This window comes from Phasianus colchicus, chromosome 1, assembly GCF_987193195.1.
Source record: "Phasianus colchicus chromosome 1, bPhaCol1.hap1.1, whole genome shotgun sequence".
NCBI lineage: Eukaryota > Metazoa > Chordata > Aves > Galliformes > Phasianidae > Phasianus > Phasianus colchicus.
Genome location: NC_143436.1, coordinates 154,654,439 through 154,667,954, shown reverse-complemented (window position 1 = coordinate 154,667,954; position 13,516 = coordinate 154,654,439). Strand labels below are relative to the sequence as shown.

At 46.7% G+C, this 13,516-nt stretch overlaps 1 long non-coding RNA gene across 2 annotated transcripts in view; it reads left to right on the top strand.

The window, feature by feature from the left end:
• Nucleotides 1-1,663: 1,663 nt before the first annotated feature.
• Nucleotides 1,664-13,516, top strand: part of LOC149920165 (uncharacterized) — a 39,196-nt gene continuing 27,343 nt past the window's right edge. For both annotated transcript variants that reach the window (XR_016468496.1, XR_016468472.1), the window contains exon 1: nt 1,664-1,799. This is a non-coding gene — a long non-coding RNA (uncharacterized LOC149920165). The remainder of the gene's footprint in view (nt 1,800-13,516) is intronic.

The following is a 13,516-nucleotide window of genomic DNA, read 5'->3' as shown; positions in this document are numbered from 1 at the left end:
ACAATGTCTTTGGTGACGGTTCTCATCTGGTCTATACTTGTTGCATCGCACACAAAACCCGGTTCCTAAAATAGTGCAGCATGCTACTGCCATGCTTGTATGCAACTTCTGTGTTGATCTGGCCACCAGCAGCTAAAGAGCTCACATTCTCCTTGAGATCTATGCCCAGCACTGCTCACAGCCTGTGCTGCTGCACTGTGAGAAAGTAATTCCTAGCCTGGAATGATATGGCTGCAAGCTCTCTTTGGGTCCTGATTTGTAAGATTTGCAGAGCTATGCTTTGGTATCCACCACTTGGCCTGATGCTGCTCCTTATGCACTGCTACATTGGTCAGCACCTACCTCTGTGTAATCCTCTTGCCTTCCCTGAAGGGCGTCTTCCTCAATTACATATGGTTTTGGTACATACTGAAAAAAATGTGCTTAATTAACCAGGGCAACTGTTTTATCCTTGATCCTTAGAGTGATCTCCAACAGTTTGGATGGCACACTCCTACCTTTCCCTCTGATGCTATCTCTAGGAAGAACATTCTTGGTGCATGTGGTATGAAGGCTTTTTCCAGTCTTCTGCTCTCTCTGACTAAGAATCTAGAGCTTGACTGTTACAGAAAACTGTCCCGCTCTCAGTCAAAATAAGGTTAATAGCACATGGATGTTTTCACTGTTGCTGAGTGATTTGTACAAAAATGTCCTGGTTCCAGCCGAAACAGTGTTAATAGCACACTGATGTTTTAGTTGTAGCTAAAGTTTAGTGATGAGAGCATGGCTGGACTCGGCCTTCCAGTGGGCCAGAACTACTGCATTTATGGCACAGCAGTAGGGAACAGGACTGAGCCTGGACAGATGCCTGAATTGAGCAAGGGGTTACTGCATACCATGTGACACCATGCAGGAGACCATAAAACTGTGGAAAGTTGGCCAGAGCCAGCTGCTTCTTGGGGGTTGGTAGGCAGTTGTATTATTAGCTGGGCATCAGTCAGCCCATTTTCCTCTTCTGCCTTTGTAAATAGGTTTTTTTTTTTTCCTCAACACACGAGTTCTACTTCATTTCTCTGCTCTGGTGACAGCGACAGGATCTGAGGGAACAATATGGAAATGCATTAGGGAGGATCAAGTTGGGTGTTAGGAAAAGGTTCTTCACTGAGCAATGCTAAAACTGCTCATGGATCTGTTGCTTCTGTTTTTGCTGGTAAAATCTAAAGCAGGTCTGGCACTGCAGTGTACAAACAGACCCAAGTCAACTGGGAAAGGTTTATTATTGTCAACGATTTACGGTGTGGCTCGGCCAGGCTCCGTGACTAGCGGGGTGAAGAGATTTCACAATCCACGTCTCCAGAAAAGGGAAACAGGGGATCCCCAAAATAATTAAAAACAGCGACAACGGATGGAGGAGAAACAAACTAATTTACTAAATATAGTATGGGAATGCAAGATAACACACCAAAATACAATATAACGGATCGGCTTGATTCGCTGCTTCAGGTGTTGCAGCCAGAACCGCAGCGACTGACCGCGAGGTACAGGCGGTGTCGGTCGGTACCCTCATTCCTGGATCCCGAGACAACAGAGCGGCCGGGCAGCTCTGGGCCGGGCAGTTCTCGCGAGAGCGACTGACACGGCGGGGGCGTTGCCAGGGCAACGGCTCTGCGTCCACCCCCTCGCCTAGAAAAAGCCTCCGGGACGGCAGCGACGCGTCGCTTCTCAACGGAGACGAGTCGGGGTGTGGGAATCACCGAGGAGAAACTGTAAGCCACCCATACACGGGGCTACACAGCAAGGACGTCTGTTATCACTGTCAAGTGAGTGATAAGTGCGCGGGCTCCTGTTAACGATCCGGCAACGGGGCGAGGGCAGAGCCACGACTACCGGCAGCAGGGCGGGGCTGATCAGGCACACCCCGTTAAGGCTATCGAGTAGTGTTAGTGTGCCTGCTGGTTTGCAATGGCTGCACGCCGGTGAAAGGCTACCGCCACAAAAATTGTGGGGACCTACACAGAGGTCCCATGCCCATGCAGAAGGAAGACTGCAGCCAAGAAGAACTACAGGCAGAACTGAACTTGGCAAGGGATGTGAAAAACAATAGGACGACATTCTACAGGTACACTGGCCAGAAGAGACAAGCCAAAGCAAGTGTACCTCCATTGGTAAATGTAAAAGGAGAACTGGCTTCAATGGATGAAGAGAAGGCTGAAGTACTGAATAAGTTCTTTGCCTCGGTTTTCACTGGCGGCCAGGATTCCAGTATATCTCATGTCCCCAAGCCCTGCGTCCCTAAACCTCTAGGTGGGGACTGGGGCAGTAAATTCCCCCCACTGTAAGGGCAGAGCAAGTCCGAGACAGTCTCATGAGACTGAATGTGTACAAGTCTATGGGGCCGGATGGCATGCATCCCAGGGTTCTGAAGGAGCTGGCTGAGGTGGTTGCTGAGCTGCTCTCCATCATATTTGAAAAGTCGTGGCTGTCAGGTGAGGTCCCGGATGACTGGAGGAAGGGTCACATCACTCCCATTTACAAGAAAGGGAGCAAGGAGGACCCCAGGAACTACAGGCCAGTCAGTCTCACCTGCCTGAGAAGATCATGGGACATATCCTCCTGGACAACATGCTTGATCACATGAGGAATGAGCATGTGATCTGAGACAGCCAGCACGGCTTCACCAGGGAAGGTCATGCTTAACCAATTGGTGGCCTTTTATGATGGAGTGACGGCATCGGTGGACAAGGGAAAGGCGACCAATGTCATTTTCCTGGACTTGAGCAAGGCCTTTGACATGGTCCCCCACCACATCCTTATCTCCAAATTGGAGGGATGTGGAGTTGAAGGGTGGACCACTCGATGGATAAGAAACTAGTTAAAAGGCCACAGACAGACGGTGGTCATCAATGGTTCTATGTCCAGGTGGATGCTGGTAAAGAGTGGCATCCCCCAGGGGTCTGTCTTGGGACAAAAGCTCTTTAACATCTTTATCAATGACATCGATGACGGAATTGAGTGCACCCTCAGCAAGTTTGCTGTCTATATCAAGCTGAGTGGAGCGGATGACACGATGGAAGGAAAGGATGCTATTCAGAGGGACCTCCACAGGCTTGAAAGGTGGGCCCGGGTGAACCTGATGAGGTTCAACACAGCAAAGTGCAAGGTTTTGCACTTGGGCCGGAGGAATCCGAGGTATCCATGCAGACTGGAAGGAGAGTGGTCCTTGAGAGCAGCCCTGCAGAAAAGGACCTGGGGGTCCTGAAAAGCTTAACATGAGCCAACAGTGTGCCCTTGCAGCTCAGAAAGCAAATGATATCCTGGGCTCCATCAAAAGAGGGGTGGCCAGCACTCTGCTCTTGTGAGGCCCCATCTGGAGTACTGTGTCCAGGTCTGGAGCCCCCAGTACAAGAAAGACAGGGAGCTGTTGGAGAGGGTCCAGAGGAGAGCCACGAAGATGATCAGGGGACTGGAGCACCTGCCCTACGAAGAGAGGCTGAGGGAGCTGGGCTTGTTCAGCCTGGAGAAAAGAAGGCTGTGGAGTGACCTGATGGCAGCCTTTCAGTACCTAAAGGAAGCCTACAAACAGGAGGGGAATCAACTCTTTGAAAGGGTAGATAACTGCAGGACAAGGGGAAATGGTTTGAATTTGAGGGAGGGAAGATTTAGGTTGGATGTCAGGGGGAAGTTTTTTACTGTGAGAGTGGTGAGGTGCTGGAACAGGCTGCCTAGAGAGGTTGCAAGTGCCCCATGCCTAGAGGTGTTCAGTGCTAGATTGGATGGGGCCCTGGGCAGCCTGGTCTAGTATTAAATGTGGAGGTTGGTGGCCTTGCATGTGGCAGGGGGGTTGGAGATTCATGATCCTTGAGGTCCCTTCCAACCCTGGCCAGTCTGTCATTCTGTGAAAAGCTGCTTTTTAGAATAAATCTCTCTCTGCTCTTGGAGAGCTTTATTTGGAAAGTTCATCTCTGTCACAGGTGCTCACTGAAAGCTTTATGTTGAAAGTCCAGGCAGACTGCCAGTATTCTGGGATATTTGTAAACTTTGAGCACTGCTATCTTGCACCTGTAAATAGAGGGAAAAAATGATTCCACTTTCTCTTTTAAATCTGTTTGCAGAGGGAGCTGCTAATTTTACAGAACTTGGGATTTTTAAAGAAGTTCCTAGTCTCTCCTTTGAATCCTTTATGCAGTTTTTGAATGCTCATCCAACGATAGTGGTGTCAGTCTTTCTTAATGTACCGTTCATCATATTACTCAGTATTTGTGTTTATCATATTTTGAAGAAGCCTTCCCCAGAACCAGAGAACACTGAGTGGCAGGGAGTGGGGAGACAGCTGGGAGAGACATTAGAGAGACGGACATCTTTGGTGTCATGCAACATTACTCCTGAACACCTGAAAGGTCCTGAGAGCTTAAACAGATATTTGAGACAGGAATTTTGTGGCTCAGGCAGATCAGAGGAGGCAGAAATAATTCGGGGCCTGACTAATGCTTATCGGGCCTTATTCAGTACTATCTCAGAGAGGGAGAGAGTTTGTGAAACAGAGAAAGAGAGTCTCCTAGTTGAGAAACAGAGTCTCCAAGCTGGAAGGGATAGTGTTCATGCTGAAAGGGAGAGTCCCCAGGAGACAGTACAAAAGGAACAAGAGAGTCTCCAAGCTGTAAAGGAGAGTTTCAGGAAGGATGTTGAGCTGAGAGGGGAGAATCTCTGGGCTGAGTGAGAGAGTCTCCTAGTTGAGAGAAAAGACGTCCAATCTGAGAGAGACTCCCTGCAAACCAAACTTGATAACTTTCAATTTCAACAAGACATCTGTCAACGGTACGAGTAAAAGAGCAACAGGTACCGATTGCTACAAAAACGGTGCACAGGCAGCAGTACCGCACCAACAGGGATTCCTTGCTCCCCATTCAGAAAACTGATTCGTCAACTAGAGTGTCAGGGAGTGATCAGCAAAACTCACTCGCCTTTTAAGAGTCCCATATGGCCAGTGCGTAAAGCCAGTGGAGAATGGAGGTTGACGGTGGACTATCGTGGCCTGAATGAAGTCACACCCCCACTGAGTGCTGCTGTGCTGGACATGTTAGAACTCCAATATGAATTGGAGTCAAAAGCAGCAAAATGGTTGGTGGGTAGGCCTCACCACAACGCGGAGAGCTGAGGTGAGATGCGCAGTCCAGTTGAGCAGCAGGGAGAAAAGTGGAGGAGAGCCGACGAAGAGCAGGCTAAGAAGAGCACATCAGGTGACCTTGCCAGGAGTTGTATCTCGAGACTCTCTGTGACCGCGAAGTCCCTGGGGAATGTAGTTCTTCTCTTCCAGGCAGGTACCCAGAGCATGAGCATTAACAGTTAAACTCCCACTGCCCCACATGATGTTATGATGTGGAATACCGAAAACCAAAAATCACAAAACCATGACAACATCCTCCGGTCTGAGCCAGATGCCCTCCGGTCTGAGAGGGACATCCTCAAGTCCGAGCGGGACATATTCCAAACTGAGCGAGACACCCTCTAATCTGAACTAAATACTCTCATAATTGAACAAGACATACTCTGAGCCAAGCTGCAGGGTGAGAGCATTGGGCCTGACCAACCTGATCAACTACAGGCTGATCAATGTCAGTTGCCCCTGTAAGAGGATGGGAAATGAAATGTTTCTTAACTCAGAATAGAAGAAAGAGAAGGAGGGGAAAGTAGAGGAAGCAGTCACTGTAAGAGAAGAGGAGGAAAGAGGTCCAGAGGAGTGGCTCCGAGATCCAGGGGAAGCACCCTTGAGTCCAGGGGAGGGACCTTCAATAAGGCTGCAGTCACCAATACCTAGAAGGGCAACAAGAAGTCCTGAAAGAGTAGGAGGTGAGCAAGACATCGTTACCGTTGTTGATCAATCTCTGAAAATGAATGAAATTCAAAGTCTGAGAAAAGACTTCTCATGCCACTCAAATGAGCCTATTGTCACCTGGTTACTTTGATGTTGGGACAATGGGGCCAACAGTGTGTGGCTAGATAGAGAAGCTCGCCAGCTGGGTGGCATTGCTAGGGACTCGGCCATTGACAGAGGTATTAGTACATGCCAGAACCCGGCCTTCACCCTCTGGAAGCTGATGTTGTTAGCTGTAAAAGAAAGATAACCCTTCAAAGACTATCTGATGCCTGAGAAAAAGAAATGGACTGATATGGAAAAAAGCATCTGTTACTTGAGAGAATATGCTGTGGTGGAAACATTACATAGCCCCACTTTCATTCCTGCCAAGCCAGACCAAGAGCACGATCCTGAAAGAGCCAGATGTACACCAAATATGTGGCATATATTCACAGAGTTTGCACCAGAAGGGTATGCCAGTACATTTGCAGCAATGCACGGCAGAGCGGAAAGAAGACCCCTTTTTAATGAACTAATTAAACTTCAAGACTCTGAGTTATATTTAACCCCTCTGCGAGCTTGTGTTTCAGCCGTTACAAAAGTAGCTGAAAAACTGGACAGAATGGAGAGCAAACAAGAAGATATAATAGACAAACTGCCTACCGTGCTTAATGTAAAGGTGTGTCATATAGATGCTCATCTGCCCAAGAGTCATGCCACTGAAGAACAACAAAACAACCATCAGGTAGAATTAAGGTGGATCAAATAGACTTGGACTGGCAACACAAGAGTGAATTATTTCTAGCTCGATGGACCCATGAGACTTTGGGCCATCAAGGAAGACATGCAACATACAAATGGGCTAGAGACCAAGGAGTGGACTTAACAGTGGGCTCTATTGCACAGGTTATTCATGACTGTGACACATGCGCCCCAATTAAACAAGCCAAGAAGATGAAACCTCTCTGGAGGGAAGGGTGATTGCAAAAGCATACGTATGGGGAGGTGTGGCAGGTTGATTATATCACCTTGCCACAATGTTGCAATGGTAAGTGTAATGTACTTACCAAGGTGAAGGCAACTACTGGGTGGTTTCAGATATACACAGTACCCTATGCTACCACCCGAAACACCATATTGTGTCTTGAGAAACAAGTCCTATGGTGACATGGCACTCCAGAAAGAATTGAGCCAGATAATGGGACTCATTTCAGAAATTCTCTTGAAAATACTTGGGCCAAAGATCATGGTATTGAGTGGATTTATCATATCCCCTATATGGGGATTTATCATATCCCCCTATGCACCAGCTTCTGGTAAAATTGAACGCTCAAGTCCAGGAAAATGACATTGGTCGCCTTTCCCTTGTCCACCAATGCCGTCACTCCATCTTAGAAGGCCACCAATTGGTTAAGCATGACCTTCCCTGGTGAAGCCGTGCTGGCTGTCTCAGATCACACGCTCATTCCTCATGTGATCAAGCATGTTGTCCAGGAGGATATGTCCCATGGTCTTCCCAGGCACAGAGGTGAGACTGACTGGCCTATAGTTCCTGGGGTCCTCCTTGCTCCCTTTCTTGTAAATGGGAGTGATGTGACCCTTCCTCCAGTCATCCGGGACCTCACCTGACAGCCACGACTTTTCAAATATGATGGAGAGCAGCTCAGCAACCACCTCAGCCAGCTCCTTCAGAACCCTGGGATGCATGCCATCCGGCCCCATAGACTTGTACACATTCAGTCTCATGAGACTGTCTCGGACTTGCTCTGCCCTTACAGTGGGGGGAATTTACTGCCCCAGTCCCCACCTAGAGGTTTAGGGACGCAGGGCTTGGGGACATGAGATATACCGGAATCCTGGCCACCAGTGAAGACCGAGGCAAAGAATTCATTCAGTACCTCAGCCTTCTCTTCATCCATTGAAGCCAGTTCTCCTTTTACATTTACCAAAGGAGGTACACTGACTTTGGCCTGTCTCTTCTGGCCAGTGTACTTGTAGAAAGTCTTCCTATTGTTTTTCACGTTCCTTGCCAAGTTCCATTCTGTCTGCGCTTTGGCCTTCCTGATCCCACATCTGCAAGTCCGGATGGCATCCCTGTATTCTTTCCAGGTGACACGCCCTTGTTTCGAGAGCTTGTATTCATCTTTCTTCACCCTCAGCGTGCTCAGCAGGTCCCTGCCGAGCCATGCTGATTTCCTACCTCCTTTGCCCACTTCCTTATTCAGAGGGACAGAGAGCTCTTTTGCACTCAGGAAGGCATCCTTGAAGAGTAGCCAGTTCTCCTCAACATCTTTGCTTTTAAAGACACCATCCTAGGGGAACTCAGCCAACAGTCCATTGAACAGCTTAACGTTTGCCCTTCCAAAGTTCAGGGTCCTGATGCCACTCTTTGCCAGGCCCACATCCATTGAGATCAGAAACTCAACTGGGGTGTGGTCATTGCAGCCCAAGCTGCCTCCAACCTTAATGCCTTTAATGATCTCCTCCACATTAGTGAGCAGCTGGTCCAGCAGCGCTTCACCTCTGGTCGGTCTGTCCAATACCTGGACCAGAAAGTTATCATCAGTGGATTCCAGGAGCCTCCTGGACCTTTTGCAGCTCGCCGTGGATATTCTTTCCAACGGATATCTGGATGGTTAAAGTTCCCCATCAGGACGAGAGCCCATGAGGACGAAGGCTCCTGCAGCTGAAGCAAGAAGGCCTCATCAACAGTCTCCCCTTGACCAGGTGGCCTGTAGTGTACTCCTGTCACCAGCTGGCCTTTGTTAGTCCCATCTCTAATTCCAGCCCACAGGCTCTCAAGCTGTTCCTGACTGTTTCTCAGAGGGAGCTCTTCACAGTCTATCCACTCTTTGACATAGAGGGCAACTCCCCCACCCTTCCTACCGTGCCTATCCCTTCTAAAGAACCGATATCCCTCAGTGGTGGTATTCCAGTTATGGGAGTCATCCCACCACGTTTCCGGGATAGCAACAAGGTCATAACTTTCCAAGTGCATCAGAGTTTCCAGTTTGTCCTGCTTATTTCCCAGGCTGTGTGCATTGGTATAAAGGCACTTCAGCTGGGCTTTCTGTCTCATCGCCTTCATAGAGGATCCCCTAGAACAGCAGCATCCACAGCATCCCCCTGCCCCAGTTCATCCCTTTGTACTCCACCGTCTTCGCCCATCAAGGTTGGTAGGAGCCCTTAAATGACCTGCTCAACCCCAGCAGCCCTTGTTTTATCCTCTTCCCCCTTCATACCTAGTTTAAAGGCCTTTCAGTGAGTCCCGCCGGTTCTTCAGCTAAGATCCTCTTACCCCTCAGAGACAGGCTACTTCCATCTGCAGCCATCATTCCAAGTGCCAAGTAAATTGCCCCATGGTCAAAAATCCCAAAATTCCTGTGTTTGCACCGACTTCTAAGCCATTTATTTATGAGGTGGTTTTTTTGGATCCTCTCAGTATCCTGCCCTGCCACTGAAGGTATAGAAGAAAACACCACCTGCACACCCACTCCATCAACTACTTGCCCCAGTCCCCTAAAGTCTTTCTTGATAGTCCTGAGGCTTTTCTCAGTGACTTCGTCACTGCCAGCCTGGACTATCAATAAGGGGTAATAATCAGAAGGGCGAATCAGTCCAGGAAGTTTCCTAGAAATGTCTCTGACCCGTGCCCCAGGGAGGGAGCACACCTTCCTACAGGTAGGGTCAGGCTGACATAAGGGGCCTTCCATTCCTCTCAGCAGGGAGTCGCCTATGACAACCACCCTTCTGTCCTTCCGGGTGGAGGCAGACTTGAGGCATGGGGTTGACTGCATCACCCAAGGCAACGTCATGGGTGGACCTCCCTCCACACCCTCACTCATCTCTCCCTCGAGTTTCAGGGCCTCAAATCTATTGCAGCTCCTGGGGAGCTGAGGATGTTCGGGAAGGGGGATGCCCACTTTGTCGAGCTGGTATTCATTTCCACTCCTTCTCCTTTCTCAATTGTAGGGGGAGGAGAGGAGAGGACAGGGGGTTCATGCAGCACTGTTTGCCTGCCGGTTCCCTTCTGCCACCTGCAAGTTCCCCTCTGACACCTGTTTGCAAGTCAGCAGGGGGGGATGTGCTCCATCTGGAGCTTCAGCTGTGTGCCAAGATCTTGGGGCTGATAGGGACTGGCACCACCAATCAGTCTCCCTCTCACACTCCTCTATGGTCCTCATTCTCTACACCTCCTCCTTCAGGTCGACCATAAGGCTGAGTAAGTCATTTAGCTGGTCACATCTTATACAAGTGCCGCCTCCATCACCTGGCATTACAAAGGCCAGGCTCTGGCACATCACAGCCAGTGACCTGCATACTAGTATCCTATCTTGGGGCCTCAGCTGAGTCTCCACACTTCTTTTAGCATCAGCATGCACGGGACCTCAGGCTGGGTCTCCATGCTCTTTTTGGCTGCAGTCTTTCTGGCTGCAACAGCTGAAGCAGCAAACCTCTGAGATCATGCCAATCAGTTATGTTATAGGAGAAACAAACTTATTTACTAAATGTAGTATCGGAATGCAAGATAACACACTACAATACAATATAATTAGAATTGAAGCTAATAAACCATGAGAGAAGTGAGACTTTGAACTTCAAAAAAGAAATGTGCGTGTTAAAAGGCTGACTGTTCAGAGGATAGATGGGCACTGGAACAGGCTCCCCAGGGAAGTGGTCACAACACCAAGCCTGCTGGAGTTTGAGAAGCATTTGGACAATGATCTCAAACATAGGATTTGATTTTTGGGTGGTTCTGTGTGGAACATGAAGTTGGACTTGATGATCCTTGTGTGTCCCTTCTAATACAGGATATTGTCAACCTGGAATATAATGTGGATATAATATCACTAAATACCTATCCTATCCTAGTTGCCACACAGAACTAACACACATTTCTGTTTTCACTTCCATGCTGTAGTACCACATAGATGAAAGTATTTTTAACAACAAGAATTACAATAGAGTGATGACTATACTGTTGTGAAAATTGTGAGTTTCAAGGGCGCTGAACTTTGCTGGGTAATGCTAATTTATTAACATCTTATAAAGAAAATATTATAGGTATAGGTTTGAAAAGGAGTCTGAAACTTTATATCAGTCTTAGGACTGATAGCTTCCTGTGTAAGTTGGTCACACTTGAAAAGTTCCTAAGTATCTCACTGTATTGACTATGATGGTAATACTAATATTATTGAATTTTCCAGAAGTGATGTAAGAGAGAAGCAATATTACAGTAGGTGAGGCTTATCTCTCGCATTTTTTTCCAGTGATGTACAGTAGAATGGCTTGATATATTGGCAGCTTATGTGAATACGCTATAAACAATACTGAACCCTATATGTTTATTAAAAGATCTAAATATACTTGAACAGATTACTTTTGTCAGAGTAACATTTGACAAAATACACCTCCTGAAATACTTCATTCTGTGTAGCTGATGTAGAAAAATAATTGTCTCCATAAACTATATAAATCTGATCTTGTGCCAAAGCTATAGAAGACAAATCTTTATTCAAACATGTAATAAAGTAATAAACCTGTTTAAGAGACAAATTTAATGTTTACTGTGACTATATATTTGCAATAATTGTTTATATTTTTATTTTAGTATCAGTTTTGCTAGGAAGAAGTTTGTTCCTTAAAGAAATCTTGTTAATTCCATCATGGGAGTAAATTACAGTGGTGTTCCTTGTGGAACTGATTTGTTTTTGTTTCAGAGTAGAGAACAAAGCAGCATGAAATTAAGAAGCAATGACTATAAGTAGCAAAAGAAAGGAATGAACTATTTCATTTGACATTTCATCCAGACATAAATTTCTAAAACTAATTGTAATAGGCACACCATTTTCTGGCTTTTGTAAAAAGATTCTTGTTATGTTATTGTTGCTCTGCCTTGAAAATAGTAATAACACCATTAATTGTTGGCGCTTGTAGGCACAGTCAAAGTGCAATTTAGCATGATACATCATTATGAACTTTCAGAAGCCCCCCTCAGAAAAAGTTAATTTGGTGGCTGCACTGTATGACATTCTCTCTGTAACTTGTATTCTCTGAAAACTAAACCAAGGACCTACAGCTATTTCTTGCTTTGTCCCATTCAGCCTGGCCTTGAATGCCTCCAGGGAGAGGGCATTCACAGCCTCACTGAGCAACCTGCTCCAGTGTCTCACTTGTCCTTACAGTAAAGAATTTCTTCCTAATATCTAGTTTAAATGTACCCCCTTGTCCTGTTGTTTCCTGCCCTTGTAGAAAGTTCCTCCCCAGCTTTCCTGTAGGCCCCCTTCAGGTATTAGAAGGCCACTATAAGATCTCCCCAGAGAGGGGTGGAAATGAGCCTGTTCTCCTAGTCTTTCTTTCATAGGTTATCCTTTAACATGCCCTTCTTGCCACCTTTCACATCTCTTGCCAGATTCACCCACAGATAGGTTTTGGCTTTCCTGATTGTGTCACTTTTCGCCAACCTGGCTTGTTCTTCTAAAGAGGTTTTTATTCATTAGCTGTAGCTGTGTACTATCCCATTGTCTCTCAATGAGACTGTTACACTGCAACTGCACAAACACATCTCATTCCTCCTGTTTGTTCCCTGTGCTAGGTGCACTAGTATGCACATACTTCAGATACTCAAGTTGCACTGATTTCCCAAAAAAGACAAAACATGAGAGCTTCCCACGACACCTTCCTGTATTACTTTTGTACCTGTGCTTGAAGTGGTGAAGCTTTAGCCCTGTTTTGTTGATCTTGAGCTCACTTCAGTCTACAACACCCCGCACCCTTTGCTTGCCATTCCATTCCACCACTTCCTCACCTGATTATTTGTTGTCAGCTTACATCTGTGTTGTTCCTACTTTAAAGCTCTCCTTGCTAGGTTGACTGGTGTACTGTAAAAGATGTTTTTGTCATGCTGGTTAAAGCAGATCTCCCTTACTAGAAATCCCCAGATTGGGTTCCTTAAGCCTTAGAGAGGGTCTCGTGTTCATAGAAGCTGAATATCCCATCAATAGCAATTATACAAAAAGTTGTTAATCCACTGAGTCTATCCATTCCTCTTCATATAGTTCACCCTCACAAACAAGAAGTAGAAAATCCAGCTGGACTCCCATGTTCTTGGCCCATAATTGTCAAAGAGCCAGACAAGCCTTGGTGGTTTCTCCACAATGTCCTAGATCTATCCTCCTGAGGGCAGCACCAGCACCCTGAAGCTTCTTGATAGGTCCCGAGGAGTCCCCCAGAGATCTCAGCTATATTCTCAGATGATCTAGGTCTCAAAGCAGCTCAGAAGCTGCTGTGGTGACATTCGAGGTACTGGGTTCCAGTTGGGCTCCAGGCCAACTCTTCCATATTGTTAATAATTCAGAATTCCTTTTCAGACTAAGCTTTAAATATGCTCGCTTTTATTAAAGAAGATGTTTACATGCTGGAGTTTAAAAAAAAAATTCAGAATTTCCAAATACTTTTTTTTACTGATTTGGCAACAAATCAATACATTTTTTACTCCAACAGCATTGGAAGAAAAACAAAGACCCAAACTCTGCTGTTGTGCATGTAACTTCATCTGAAAATGACATATTGGTGACTTCCTTTCACCTACTCTCTCTCCCCTCCTCCTTTGCTCCCATTTCCCTTGGCTCTTCCCCTTCTTTCCCCCTATTCCCAACTCCCTGCCAGTTCCTGTTTCTGTCT